The 14,518-nt window shown below is 44.6% G+C and overlaps 1 protein-coding gene across 3 annotated transcripts in view; it reads right to left on the reverse strand.

Annotated features, from left to right (window-relative positions):
• The window catches only part of PAK5 (p21 (RAC1) activated kinase 5), a 159,814-nt gene that overhangs the window by 126,877 nt on the left and 18,419 nt on the right, over positions 1-14,518 (reverse strand). The window lies entirely within an intron of this gene.

Below are 14,518 nucleotides of genomic sequence, written 5' to 3' on the forward strand. Positions count from 1 at the left end.
GTAATGGGATTTGCTATTCTTGTTAATAGTTTAATCAATACAAACATTAACAGAACCCTCTTACGTGCTTGCCATGCTTTATATTTAGCTCAACACTGGTAAGCCACAGTTAGTATTGTCTGCATCTCTACTACCCCACTTAATTCTGCAACAAAAAAAAAAAGGCAAGGCTGGGATTTTCTGTGCCAAAAACCCCAGCCATGCACAAGTGACCGTGCCATGGTGTGTGTCCTGTTGTGCTGGATACACCGGACACATGATGAGGAGAGGATGGGTCTCAGGAAAAGTGAGACTTGCTCTGGATGAGCAAGTGGTGGTGCCACAGTGGCTTTGCTGAGTTTTGCCCCAGAGCAGCTTCATTTGCTATTTCTTACCATGTCATTTGTGAGGTATTGTTGGTGTCATCCCACAGGACGTAGCATATGTTCTAAGGAGCCACAGGCCTTCCTAACAGTCCTTATGCCTTAGCTTGATTTTAGGTAGAGAGAGAAAGTTTGCCTTAACTTTTGCTTTCATCTCTCTAAATAGTGTTAAAACCATGTATAAACATCCTACTGGTGTATCAGCACAAAGCTCATTTAAAAGGTTTATAACTGACTTTGAAATAAGCTGAGAGAATCTCCAAACTGACAAGTGCAAAGGCGGGGGGGAAGAAGGGGGAAGAAACAATCTCTACCAAAGGCAGATTTCCCTGCAGAACAGCCCTTCCCCACTGCAGAGCCTGAGGGGAGGGGAGCACTTCTCCCATCCAAAATCCTGTCCCCACAACCTCCCAACAGGGGAAGTTGTGCCATTTATAGATGCTCATCTGTAACAGTGACTGCCACAGGCAGCATCTGCCCGAGGAGCCTGGATTCCATGTTCCAGAGCACGGGAACTCTGAAACGTGTAGTCACAAGATTAGTTCACTATAATGTGTCTAATTTATTTTGGCATTTCCTAGGGACAAAAAAAAAAAAAAATAGCAAAAAATAACTAGGGGTAGTGCTGTTGTATCAGCTCTGAGAAGCATGAAAAAAACACAACTGCAAAAAACAATGTCTTCTGGGTGGATGGGTTATTTTGGCCTTTGAAATATTATTTTTTTTTAAAAAGAAACAAGTCACAACTTCCTGTTGTGCCTCTTGGATGCACTTTGCACTTCTCGGTGTCACAGGTCAACTCATGCCCAAGGCAAAGCCTGAAATACCTTTTCCCACTGGACCTCCAAGGCTGTCACCACACAAACATATCCAAAAAGATGCAAACACTGACAACTCAGCAACACAGGAAAAGTTACATCCTTCCAATGAGAATTCGAATAATAATTCCATCTTGCTTAGGGCCAGCGGAACAAGCCTCAAACACTGATCAAAACCTTAAATACCCACTGCTGTGGCTGAATCTTTGTGTCAGGAGAAGTTTCCCACTCCTTTCCCTCTTTTCCAGTGTGTGCCAGAGCCTGCCCTCTGTATGGGCAGCACAGTGACACTGCCAGAGCATTACAGAGTGTGACATGTGGAAAGGAGGGAATGCCAAGGGGTCTGGGGTCCTAATCCACTGTTCTGGGAGCCACTTATATGCCAGACAAGCTTTGGGTGACTCTGCTGACCCATCATCTCACAATATTTGAACCTCAACATCCCTGGCAAGGCTTACATGCAAACCTGAACGTTTTCAAGAGTCTGGATTTAGGAAACTGAGGTCAAGCCCATCAGATGTGGGTTATTGCACCAGTTAGTCAGTTCTCCTAATGAAGAGAATCCACTGAAACTGCTTTCTTGGGATTGTGTCCATAAGTTCAGAAGCTGAGTAAATAATAGTTCATCTTGGTTCTTTCTGTATTTGTTGGAATGTAAGAATCAGTTTCTCAGTTGAAAGACCAGTAAGTGCTCTATATTAGATAAATAATGGAGTGAAGTAAGAAGTAGCTGACTTAAAATGTCCTGGTAGATTTTAATATCTGTTTTCTCGTAAACAAACAAGTGACTACCAGAAGAGAATTCCCAGTTCCTGCAGGTAAAAGGAATGGGGCTTTCAAAGAGAACACAAATCACCATGATGACAGTATCTCATGGGCCATGAAGACGATCAGAGGGTTGGAGCACCTCCCCTATTGAGACAGGCTGAGGAATTGGGATTGTTCAGCCTGGAGAAGAGAAAGCTTCAGGGAGACCTTAGAGACCCTTTCAGTGCATAGACGGGCTCCAAGAGAGCTGCAGAGGGACTTTGGACAAGGGAATGTAGTGATAGGACAAGGGGGAATGGCTTTAAACTGCCAGAGGGCAGGTTTAGATTAGAGATCGGGAAGAAGCTCTTCCCTGTGAGGTGGTGAGGCATGGACACAAGTTCCCCAGAGAAGCTGTGGCTGCCCCATTGCTGGAAGTGCTCAAGGCCAGGCTGGATGGAGCTCTGAGCAACCTGGGCTAGTGAAAGGTGTCCCTGCCCATGGCAGGGGGGCTGGAACTGGATGATCTTTAAGGTCCCTTAAAGATCCAAATCTGATCACAGACCCAATGCATTCTGTGATTCCAGGCTTAAGTGACACATCAGTACCCATTTCCTACTTGCACATTCAATGGAGCTGTTTTGTGCAAACAGCTGTAAGGAAGAAATTACCTTGAATTAAAAAAAAAAAATAAAAATGGGAGGGGAACCTTGAGGATTCAGAAATGAACTACAGGGGGGAAAAAAAGAAGAAGATGCAAAACACTAACCAGATTCTATGAATACATGCAGACTAAGGAAAAAAGAGCCCAGTGCTATCAACACTAATAGCATTTGGTGGACCATTAAAGGCTGAAAATATCTGTATTGTCAACTTGTTTGCAGGATATACAGCTGTCCTCTTCTGCTACTTAGAGAGCTGTAAGAAGCTGCTCTGCATTACTGCTCTTTAGCAGCCTCCAAAACCATTGTTTTGGGGGCTGAGGCAAAGCGGGATGAAATCAGCAACCTGTAGTTAACACACTAATTAACAAGTGAGTTTCAAGTTAGATATTGTGATTTACTGGTGGCTTCATGCACTCTCCTATCCTGTTCCTCACTGTGCTTAGACATTTAGTACTTGTAAGTCCCAAGATGGAAAATCTCTGGATAACTAGAGCTGTATTGCTGAGAAGACAAGATTCCCTTTCCATCAATATGAGATTCCTGGCACTGACTTAGTTAAATCAACCTGGATTCATGCTAACAGATGAGTGTAAATCAGCCCTACCAGAACCAGAGGTCTAAAATGGATTTCCAGGTGTTATTTAGTCCACTGGCTTGTGTAGGGGAGGACTTGCACAGGTCATTCCTCACACAGAGGTTTAGTTCATTTTGAAAAGTCAGAGACCTCTCCCACAGAATCTGCTCCAGTCCTTCACACTCCCTTAGTATCAGATTAACTACTAAAAATAAAGTGCCTTGATTTTCCCTTGAAGCAATTTAGCCCACAGCTTCTTGTCTTCACTGCCAGGGTCAGGAAGACCAAATAATTCTCTTTTTCCTTTACAGCAGCTGACAAAATCTTGGGAGAAATATAGTCTTCCCCTCAGTCTTCCTCTCCTGGGGAGGAACCCCCCTCAATCTTCCTTGGCAGATCAAACCTTTTGGGCCCAGGATCAGTCTTCCTGCTTTCCTTTTCACACTTAACCACTGTCCAGCTCAGCCTTGAAGTACACTGGGCAAAAGCAAATACTGTGCTCCTGTTTGCTGGAATATTGCACTTCCACATGGGGAACAATCCTGCTGACACACTTAATGTGCTTTTCTGTAACAGCATGGTATTGTTTATTCAGGATCAGCTTGTGAGCCATCAGAATCTTTCATCCTCATTGATAAATCAACTACACATGTAGCTGGTGGTCCCCACCCTGGTGTAAGTATATAATAACCTGTATTAAGAGTTTATTGCAATAAATAAGTCTGCATTCAGCAGAGGGACAGTGCTCTGTCACAGTTCAATGGCAAGCTGGTGATGGTGGATTTTTACATCTCCATTTGCAAACAACATCCTGAATTCTAATCCTGCCCAGTGTGCTCAAAGCTTTTCCAGTGTGGTGCCAGTTGCGAGTTTAAACTGCATGCTCTCTCTTCCATCAGCCAGATCCCATATGGAAACAAAAGACATGGACACAAAGCAGAAACTCCCTCAAAAACATCATTCTATCAGTTTTCCAAGCACTTTTGCACCCAGGTACTTTCATCCATTCCATCCTTATTAGAATGCATGAGAAGCAGACTCAGAATTCAAACCAGACCCTCACATCTCAAAAAAACAAAAAAAGTCTGCCTGTTACTCATCCCCTCATTTCCTTCTAGGTGCTCACAAATAGTCTGGTTGTTTGTTCCAGTGCTTTTCCAGGAACTGGAGTTAAGCTGACAGGTCTATAATTCTAGACCTGCTTGTTAGCACCACTTTTGGACTGATGGCTCAAACCTGCACACAATACTCCTGGGCTCTGCTCCAACAGACCACTTTAGCACATATTTAATTAAGAGTGAGAGACATCTGTGGCTGGAGAGGGGTTGAGTCACATGCTTAATGCTACACGTGCTTGGATGCTTTTCTAGTTCCTAAGAGTGGATACATTAAAAACACCCAACAAATAAACAATAAAACCCAACACATCAAACCTAAGCAGAACAAAGATGTGTTTTCATACAATGCTTATGACTTTAGAAATGCAAATGCCAACAAACACTAAACATCAATCTCCACGGATGAGTGAAAACCCTGCATCCTTCTCTGATACCCTGTGATCATCTCCACTACAGTGACTTGTTACTATTGTGCTGCTTTATTCTCTTGTTTTGTGAGATCTTTCCCAAATCTCCCTTATCTTAATACCTGCTACATTATGCCTCCAGCATGTCCTTCAAGCCTTATTAGTCCTTTCTCCTAGGAAGCTAATTAATTGATTAGATGTCACTTAGTCTGTCACAAACTGCTATTGACACCTCTTGCAGCAGCTTTCTGTGCATTCCAAGTGTGTTTTTACGCTTCTGAAAGACAGAGGACTGACAGCTCTGGAGAGCAAGACCAATCTCACTCCTAGGCCAGCTCTGCCCAGATCAGTTCACACCAACAAAGCTATTAAACCCCACACCTCACCTCCCAGCTTTAGGATTACCTGTAGCAATATCCCAGAAGGAAGCAGCACACTGAAAAAGCTCCAACATATGATGAGATCAAGACACAATGATGGGACTCAAGCAGAGTTCTCTGCTGCTCTCTATCATCTCTTCTAAGTCCTAGAAGCCTTTTCTGAGCTCCACATAAGGCAGTTTGCCTAAACACAGCCCTGGATTTGATGTTGCTGCTTCATCAAATAAACCACTTATACCTGTTGAGTGGGCTGGACTCTCCCCACTGGTGGTCAATCAGCTCTGCTCCACGGGATTGCCATTCCAATGGACAATTGCCATTTGAACAGAGTCAGCTGGATCATCAGGTGCTGACTCCCAGCCCTTAACTCCCATCCATGCTTTGCTCTGCTAATTTTTCCCTGTTTCTGTTGCTGCTTGTTCCTTGCTTCTGAGCCCAGGATGGATGTGGGCAGTCAGGTTTTCTTCCATACCTCTTCCAGCTACCTTCTTCATTCTCTCCACACGAATCATTTCCCCAGATCAGTGAAGAGGCCTCAAAGCACACTGCTTATTCCAGACTAAATTTATCTTATGCATACAGAACTGGGGAGGAATTCCAGCTATCAGAGCTCTCTTGCAAGCTAATTATTCTTCAAAGAAGTTTGAGGCGGTCCTAGGGAGCATCTAACTATTGATTTTCTACTCTGTATAATTTCCCTGCAAAATGTAATCATTCTCCTCCTGTCTCACACTGTCATTTGTCTCTCAGAACAACCTGGGAACAATAAAAGAGTGGAATAGAGGGCAGCAAGAAGGGCACCGTCAAAAAAATATCTCTGTACGAGCAGAGTCTGTAAAAGCAAACCCAAGAAATGTCTGTAGACCTTGTTTAATATTCATCAGCCAGTGCAATGTGTAACTGAAACCCAAATGTAACTGCTATGAAAATTCAGGCTAGAAGGAAATCAAATGGAGACAGCATTCTAAGGATGCTGGCATTTCAGAGATTCTCATTTCTGGATTTCCAGCATAAATGTGCCACAAAGGGAAATGTTACTGAATATATTGGTGGTTACAAATGGCTACATTTGTATATAAATTCACCTCTTAAAAAAAAAAAAAAGAGAAAGGGAGTCGTCAATAAGAGACTCCAAGGAACTGGTCTAGTATAAATCTATTGCTAACACATGATTTTATGGAACAACAAAGCAGAAGTGGAATTGAGACCAGCAAATCTTAAAAACCCTGTTGTGCAATATTAAACTGGTTGTTTTCCTCCATCTTCCTGCACAACAAAGCACTTGGCACATGATTAACTTCAAGAAAGCCTTTTGGCTTCAAAATTTAGCACCTTTCCATGTACCTGCATTCTGAATACTGAATAGTTAAGCAGATGCTGACTTCCATGCTGCTGTTTAATTCCTCTGTGTTTGCAGGATAAAATCCACCCTGCCTAAGGACACTACTGAATAATTCTTTGGCACTGCCCAGTGAACTGTCTGGTGAGGGACGGGCAGCCTCCAGAGGGGCCAGAACCACTGTTATCATAATCAGACAACACAGCAAGGGAGATAAGGGCTTGTGAGGAGAGAACAGGGAGAACAGGGTAGAGCAGTATTGCTTTGCCCACGTCTCTGCTGACAAGACTCTGTGATGTAACTCAAAGCCACTCCCTGAATGGTTTAATCAGGAGGGGGCTGCACAAAGCCAGCTCCAGGAGCTGCCTGAGGGTCTCTGTTGACCTCTGCCAAGTATCTGCTCTTCCCTTGTAGTGTGGCCATGACAGGGAAAATAACTAATTTTGATTTCTTCCATGCCTGGGATTAAAACCCTGCAGGACTAGGGAAGACTGCTGGTTCTGAGGCTGTACTGCTCGAACTTGAGCCTGGTTTCATCAGGTTTTACCACCCCCTTTCCTTTGGATGTCAAATCACAGTGCAGGAAGGGAAGTAAAATGCTTTGGAAAGTAGATCACACAATCACCATTTGTGGTTGGCTTTTCTTCTCATTTTCTTCAGAGATTTTCAAGTCTTTTTCGTTTCCCTTGGGAAAATAAATTCTTATCAGAAGCTATCTAATGACAGAAGAGAAAAAAGCTATTCTCAACTTAAATTAAAAAAAATAACTGAGCAAATTTAGGTAGATTGTGTCCTGCTGCTGCTGGCAGGCAGAGAAGTTGGTGCTCAGAAAACAGCTCCTTTTGTATGCCAACACTTCGCTGTGCATCCTGGCTTTCATTATTTAACAGCCTCCATGTGACACCAGGCTTTAAGAAACAGGCCATTCTTTAGCAACCCAGATAAGAACTCGGCTTCCAAACGTTCCCAGTGCAAACTGAGCGATGGCTTCGATTCCCACTGGTCTGAAACACGATGTGTGGACACCCCTGTGCACTGTCAGGGCAACACCAGTGGGCTCTGCTGAAAAGGGAGCTGGTTTGAGGTAGAGATACACATTGTCTGAATTTGGGTCAAATTCCTGTTCCCTGTTTGCCTGATGCCCTCGGAAATCTGCCAAAAATAAAAAGAAACACAAGCCCACCAGAGGAAGGGAATGACCAAAATCCACATGTAAAGTTTATCATTAAAACCTTAAATCCAAAGTTCCCAATCCAAGGGCTTAAAGATACGCTTTGAGTCTCCTGTGAGGAGCATTAAAAATGACCCAGTTTAGCGTGGCTCTGAGCAGCTGGAGTCCTGTCAGGAGGCCTTGAACATTCCCTGTGCTGCTCCAAAGTATTTCCCTTTCATTTGGGGGTCCATTCAAAAAGTGGGCATTCCCCTGATGGCAAGAACAAAGCAGAAGGACCTCAGCAAAGTCCCTTTAGGATGCAAAATACATCTATTTTCACTTTCCCAGCATTAACAAGAGCACTGTCTTCTACACCTTCAGGCATCTGCATGCCAAGAAATGAGGGCAAGATGCACAGATGCTGCAAGGCAAAGGAGAAGATAAGCTGGGAAGAATCCAAGCTTCACCCAGGAGCAGAGTGACATTTCAGTACATTGTGCTTGGGAAGGTGCCAGTCCAAATGATCTCCCACACACTGCCTGGGCTGGAACAGTGAGCCCCCATATTTCTGTAATAGTGCACTTACAATTTCTTGCCAGTGATGCAAACGTTAGAGGAGGCAAAAATTCTCAGTGAGGGAAACTGCTCAGCTCCAGGGTTTGGGTAAACACCAGCTTCCAAAAAATGGGTCCTGTGTTTTCTCACAGGAGTAGGACCACATGAGGAGGCAGGGAAAAGGGGTTAGAAACTGCCCTAAACAATAGCATTTACATCCTGTTACCCTCAAAGGTAGCAGGATGTAAAGGTAACAGTACCCAACCACGTGCTGCCCCTCTGATCCCAGAAACTGGCCATACCTGTCTCAGTGAAGGGCCAAGGAGGTAATTCCAAGCTGCTGCTCAGAGATGGAATGCTGGGCAGCACTTCTGGTAGCCGGAGATTGAACTATATCAGAGAAGCAGAGCCTTCTTTCCTGTGGGCTTTTACATTCCAGGAAGAAACCAAACCTATTGATTAATTCCTTCTGCATAATGTAAGTGAGGTTTGGGGCCAGGTGCAGGTGGGTGAGTAGTGGCTGTTGTCTCTTGAATCATTCTCTGCATCAGTGGGTTTAGCAGCAAATTCCAGTGTCTCTGTCTCTTGTATTAAAAGTTCCTCCACTGCCTATGGTACAGCTCCTTCTCTTGCACCCCTCCAACTCTACCATGGAGTTGACTTTTGACTTCTATTTTTTAAAAATGCAAACCTTCACGTATTTCCATCCTCTGGGCTTTTTTTTTTGTGTGTGGGGGGGAGGGGGAGATAGTATTGACCTTGTCCTGTACATGGGGCAACTCAGACTTGTAAGTAAGGAAACCAGGCTTCTCATCACACTCATCTCTGATTTGTTCTGTGCCCTCACTACCAGCTGGCACAGGTAAGGAGAGGCAAATGAGCTATTTCCAATAGAAATTGGTGTCTAGGCTCCTGCAGCTTAGACCAACTGGCAAATTATGTGCCATATTCTGGGTTGTCCTTGAACAATCGGGCACAAGGGCAGTAGGACCATAAACCACCCGCTCTGATTTTTGTCCTTGGCTAGAGAGGGATGACAGTAAAATTATTCACACTTCACCTGCACCAGCATTAAGGACATCATTTTACAGGGTGACAGACCTGGGAGCTTATCCTGCAGACTGATGGATGTGGTTGGTCATCACCTCAAAGCACAGTCTGCCCTTCACGTGAATGTTATTTTACTCCAGAAAGATCAGCGATCTGGGGTTATTCACAGCTGGTATCACCCAGGCCTTTGTCCAGGATGAAGGAACACATGCCCTTCTGAGGCCTGGAAGCTGATGGCACCACGGAGCAGGGAAGAGAGAGACTGCTTTCTGCTAAGTCAGAGAAAGAGCAGCACCCTCCTGTGCTCATGTGCGTTCATTGCACTGCGAACTCAGAGCTCTTCTGCGGCTTGTCAGCACAAAGCATCCTGTTTCCCACCCTTCCGATCCCGCCGCCCAGGTGAGGGCTGGTACATCTTCCCGGCGTTATCCGAACCCTAAAACCTGGCGCAGAGGGTGTCGGCCGGGACTGCAGAGCAGAGGCCGCTTCTGCCTGCAGGGGGAAGGTGGCACACACGTTCAGGACAATCCTCTTTTCCCGCAGGTACAGACAGGGCTCGTTTCTCCTGCACAGGCTGCCACCTCGTGGGCATCGTCTGGAACAGGCGTTCTCCTGGAAATGACAACTCCCGAGCGCAAATAACACGGTACCGTCAATATTCTGCTCTGATGATCTAAGGGCACCACAAACCTTCGGGTGCCTGACTTTGGAATATTATAGAGGAGCAGAGATGATGCAGCTGTTCGGCTTCTAACAAGGCTGGTGGGATAGATTTTCCACAAAAGATAAGAGCTTTAACAGGCAAATCCATAGGTGCCAGTATGGAATACTAGTCAGAAGCAGCCTGCTTGGCACAGTTCTTACACAAAAGCTAAAACCCCGCTGCCTTTGTGACTGTATGAGCTCCAGGCTACTGCTGGTCTGTCATTGCAGCCAGGCATCCCAAAGGATCAGACAGCTTTGTATGGACTTCAGAAAGTTTGGGCTCCAGTTCAGGGATGAGACAATCAGAACTGGCCTCATGACTCCAAAATTGCCCTCGTGAGCACCTTGTCCTCACAGGAGTAAGCGACACCCTTGGAAAGGAGGCACTTATTAGACAGGGTTAATCAAAACTACTGAAAGTTAATTCTGGGCAGATTTGGAGAGGGATATTTAGGGCTTGGGTAAAATTATTTAAAAATTTTCTAATGTTTATGTTGGATCGGTTTATCAGCACTGAACTGATTGTGTATCTACTCTGACATCACTGGTATTTCCCAGCAGTCTGACAGTGTAAGGGCTTTTCATCATCTGCAGATGCTGGGGAAGAGCCACTGTGTTCAAACACACGCCATTTCTCCAACTAAATTAACTTTTAATCACAGATAAATCCTAGTTTTGTTACGCTGGTCCTCTTTTCCAGGAATCCTCAGGTTCAAAGCAGTTTATCTGATGAATCCATGTCTGCACTGTGTGGTTAAGTGATAGTATGTGCTGGAGGAGACCACTTTCATTTCAGCCCTTCCTAGATCTGATCACCAGGAAAAGAAGGAAACTTGATCTCCCCTCATCCTTATCCTCCACCTCCACTTGAAGCTCTCAGTTTGCTACACTGCATTGGTCCTTCCACGAGAGAAATGAGGGTGTGTGGAAAAGCAGTCCAAGCATTCTTACTCCCTTTGGATCATTTTGCAGTAGCATTTTCAAGTCAGAATCATCCCACATTTGTCTTCCAAGTTAGAAATGAGATAAAACAGAGTTTAATTTTTTGTTCGTTTCTGGAATGTATTAACTGGAAGGCATAGGGTGTCTTTTCACTTTCCACACTGCCCATGCATGAGGATACACCAGCTGAACCACAACATATCTGTTCCTGAGCCAGGAGTGTTCCAGTTTAAAGAGGATCAGTCACTTTAGGTTAGAAGAGACAGTGGAGTTTCCTGCTTCTAAGAGAGTTTCCCTCACGTCTCTCTCTCTCCTTGTTTGCTACTACTCCAATACTGCCAAAAGGACTTAATCCTGGGGACTTAATAAAATAACTTCTGACAAATGGAAGACTTAGTCTCTGGAATAGACTGGACACTGTATGCAGTGACAAGTGTTTGAAAATATTTCATGGGTAGAAGATATTCCTGCCTTGCCTTTTAAATAGAAGCCGTCCCCCTTTTTTTAACACACTGAGCAATACACGTGGCATCCTAAATCTGTTTTGCCGACCGAGCCCAGGCTCTTTAAAAATACGCAGTAAGATTTTAATGCAGCTCATCACATTACACAGAACCAGACATCCTGCTTAGTCTTCAAAGACTCGATATTCCCCATGCACAGCCCACATGCAACTGCTCCTGTCTAATTACATGGAATGACAACCTCCCATTGGCTCCTTTCCTTTGACACTCCGGCAGAGCCTTCGCTGGCTGAGCCCCGAACTAGGACGTGCGGCTTGCCAGCTCTAAAAACTGCAAGCGTTTCTGTTCACAATGTCTTTGGCTGCTTAACTGCACCAAAAATACAGTATTTTAATCTTCTTCCTGGAAAGCTAGTCTTCCCAGTCCTGAAACTTGCCTTCAGATGCGAATTCAGCGTCAGCTTTTTGGATGGTTGCAGCAAGCAGTGTCATTCCTGTGCCAGCTCTGGAAGACAGGAATGTGTTTTGCTGAACTTCCAGAGGAGTTTCGTGTTTCCTCCTGTTGGATAAGCACCATTTTCACCAGTATCAGAAAGGCCCAGCAGCATTCCATGCTGCTCCCTGTGCAACAGCAAGAGGAACATGACATGGTTTGGGATCTGAGCTGACAAGACCCAATGGATAGCAAAGGGAAGAGTCCTGGTGAACTGTGTGTGACACAGTCAGATCCTATGGGTCAGAAATCCTGATCCTACACCCCAGAAATCATGACACTGGCTCCAGAAGCATTAAAATTATAAAAGAGGGGTCTGTATTAATTGTTTCCTAGGTTTTCTCGGTTACTTGGAGCTTTTAGGAGGTACTCTGTCACATTCTCAGCATTTTTCTGAAGCTTTGACAAGAGGCACTTTGCATCAAGTGATTCCTGTGAAACCAAGGATGGCTCTGCAGTTACCTGAAAACACAGCAGAATTTCATCTTTGCTTCCAAAAGTAAAAGTAATAATGACTTGCACATGCTGCTGGAGAGTTGAGGCTGTAAGAAAGACATCAAGGAGCGTTACTGCTCCTACCCAATCCTGAGAGCGAGCACCACTGAGAATGACAGATGGCAAATCTTGAGACAGCTCCAGCTGGTGATAAGACTGCCAGGAGGGGTGCAGGGATGGGGGCTGAGGGAACAGGAACAAGAGCATGGGTAAAATAAGCAGAGGTGACTGGACATGAGAAGAGGCACAAATATAAGGAGATTAAGGGCAGGGGAAAACTACACTGTCTCCTCCCTTCCCTTGTATCTTGGTTTCTACTGGAGCAAAGCTGGACAAAGATCTGTGCATATTATTTAAATGTCCCATAGCAAGCCCTGCTCCTCACAGCCACCGACCCTCTGCTCAGGAACAAAGTGAAAAGCAGATCTGTCTTCCCTGGAATCAAGCTGGAAGTCCTGGGGTGCAACAGGGAAATACAGCCCATCCCAGCTCTCCTTTATCACGGTGCTTTCCAGCCATTCCTTGAGAAGAAACAGAGTCCTTTAGAAAAACAGTTTGTGTTTTGAGAGTAGGGACAACATGGCAACACTTCTCTGTTCAACAAAAAACTTAGAGTGTCATCTTTCCCATCTAATTTGCTTCAGACCGAAAACTAACAGAGCTGGTAAGATCTGAGCAGTATTACCTTCCCAGAGGAACCTAATCTTAAATGCCTTAAATTCATAGTTTGGCACTTCTGGAAATGGCCTGGTTTTCCAATGTGTAGAAGAACTGCCTCCACAAGCAACTCAGCCCTTAGGAATATCTGCTTATCCAATCACCTGAACTGGTATCATGACGCCTCTGGGTAGCATGTGCAGCAACTCGTTATTTCACCCTGTGAAAGACACTGGGTGGCATAAAGCTTTAAGCATAAACTTCACAGGTTTCTGTTCCCAGAAATGCTCTCAGGAAGAGTGGAAGATCCCTGGGCATATTCTAAGAGCAATCTCATTCAGATCCCCATCAGGCTCTAAGCATCTTCCATTTCCTCATCGACTTCCTCAAAATCCAGACTTTTTCTTAAACTTGCTACAGGTAATCCACAACTAACTGGAATTGCATAAGAGGTAGAATAGATCAAGACAGAGATAAAAACTTGGGAGTTTTGAGAAAGAGTTTCAGAAACTAGACAAAACACAGTCAAAATTCAAAATACACATTAACACACAAGCATGAGTACCTGTGTGTACACATATGTGTCTATATGAGAACAGAATACTATAAACCAGAGGAAAACCATCCCAACAAATAGAGTTTTACTGCCAATACACTGCACTGTAGACCTAAGTGGCCCCACTTCCTGGACTAGGTAGTCCAGAAGTTGTTTCTAACTGTGAAGGATGCAGTTGTAATCCATAACTTTCTTCCTGTTATTAACCAGACACAAAAGCTGGGAGAGGAGAGACTGGTAGACATGGACCAGAGGTGGGTAGGAGGCATGGAGGAGGTGAATCTGGAATCCCTCCCTGTCTTTTTATGCCAGGAGGAACCAGACAGGGAAGCTGGCTGCAGGACAGGCTGTTATCAACTCTCATGATTTGGAGAGTTGCATAATTATTTTTCAAATGTAAAGACAAACCTTTGTGACTCATGTAGTTGCAGAAGACTGAAAGATCTTTTGAAGGCTAAAAGAGGGCAGCATCTCCCAGTGTGATGGAGCATGGTCAAATAAATCCTACTGAGGACAAATATCTGGATATCTTCTTTGAGGTTTAACCATTCATGTCCTACTTTGTCTCCCAGCAGCAAAGCACAATCTCCTTTCCCAAGCCACTTGAGGTTTTGAATCCTATAATGCAATGCCTTTGGAGACCTGAGCAATGCAGAAGAGAGAGAGAGCACTGAACAATTTAAAGTAAACCTAGACAGATGTGCAGCCAGCAGGACAACAGACACAGGAATGTCTTGGTCCATGGAAAAGCAAATCAAACAATGATTATTCCCTTTCTCCCCAGGATATCATTAAAACTCTCTCTGTCAGTGAGAAGGGATCCCCAAGCAAACACAGAACACGGCTGATTGCAGGGACAATGTCATTTCTGGAGACTCAGGGGCAGCAGGGCACCAGCAGTTCAGAAACCCCTCTGCCACAACTAGATACAGGTTGTTCACTAAATATGAACAAGGTTGGTACAGGGATGTAGTTCAGGTAAATATTTGGACCATCCCTCTGTGTGTTAAGGCCTCCTGCTTCCTCTGCAACTGCTTGT

This window comes from Manacus candei, unplaced genomic scaffold (genome assembly GCF_025592945.1).
Source record: "Manacus candei isolate 608988 ecotype Guabito, Panama unplaced genomic scaffold, ASM2559294v1 h1tg000035l, whole genome shotgun sequence".
NCBI lineage: Eukaryota > Metazoa > Chordata > Aves > Passeriformes > Pipridae > Manacus > Manacus candei.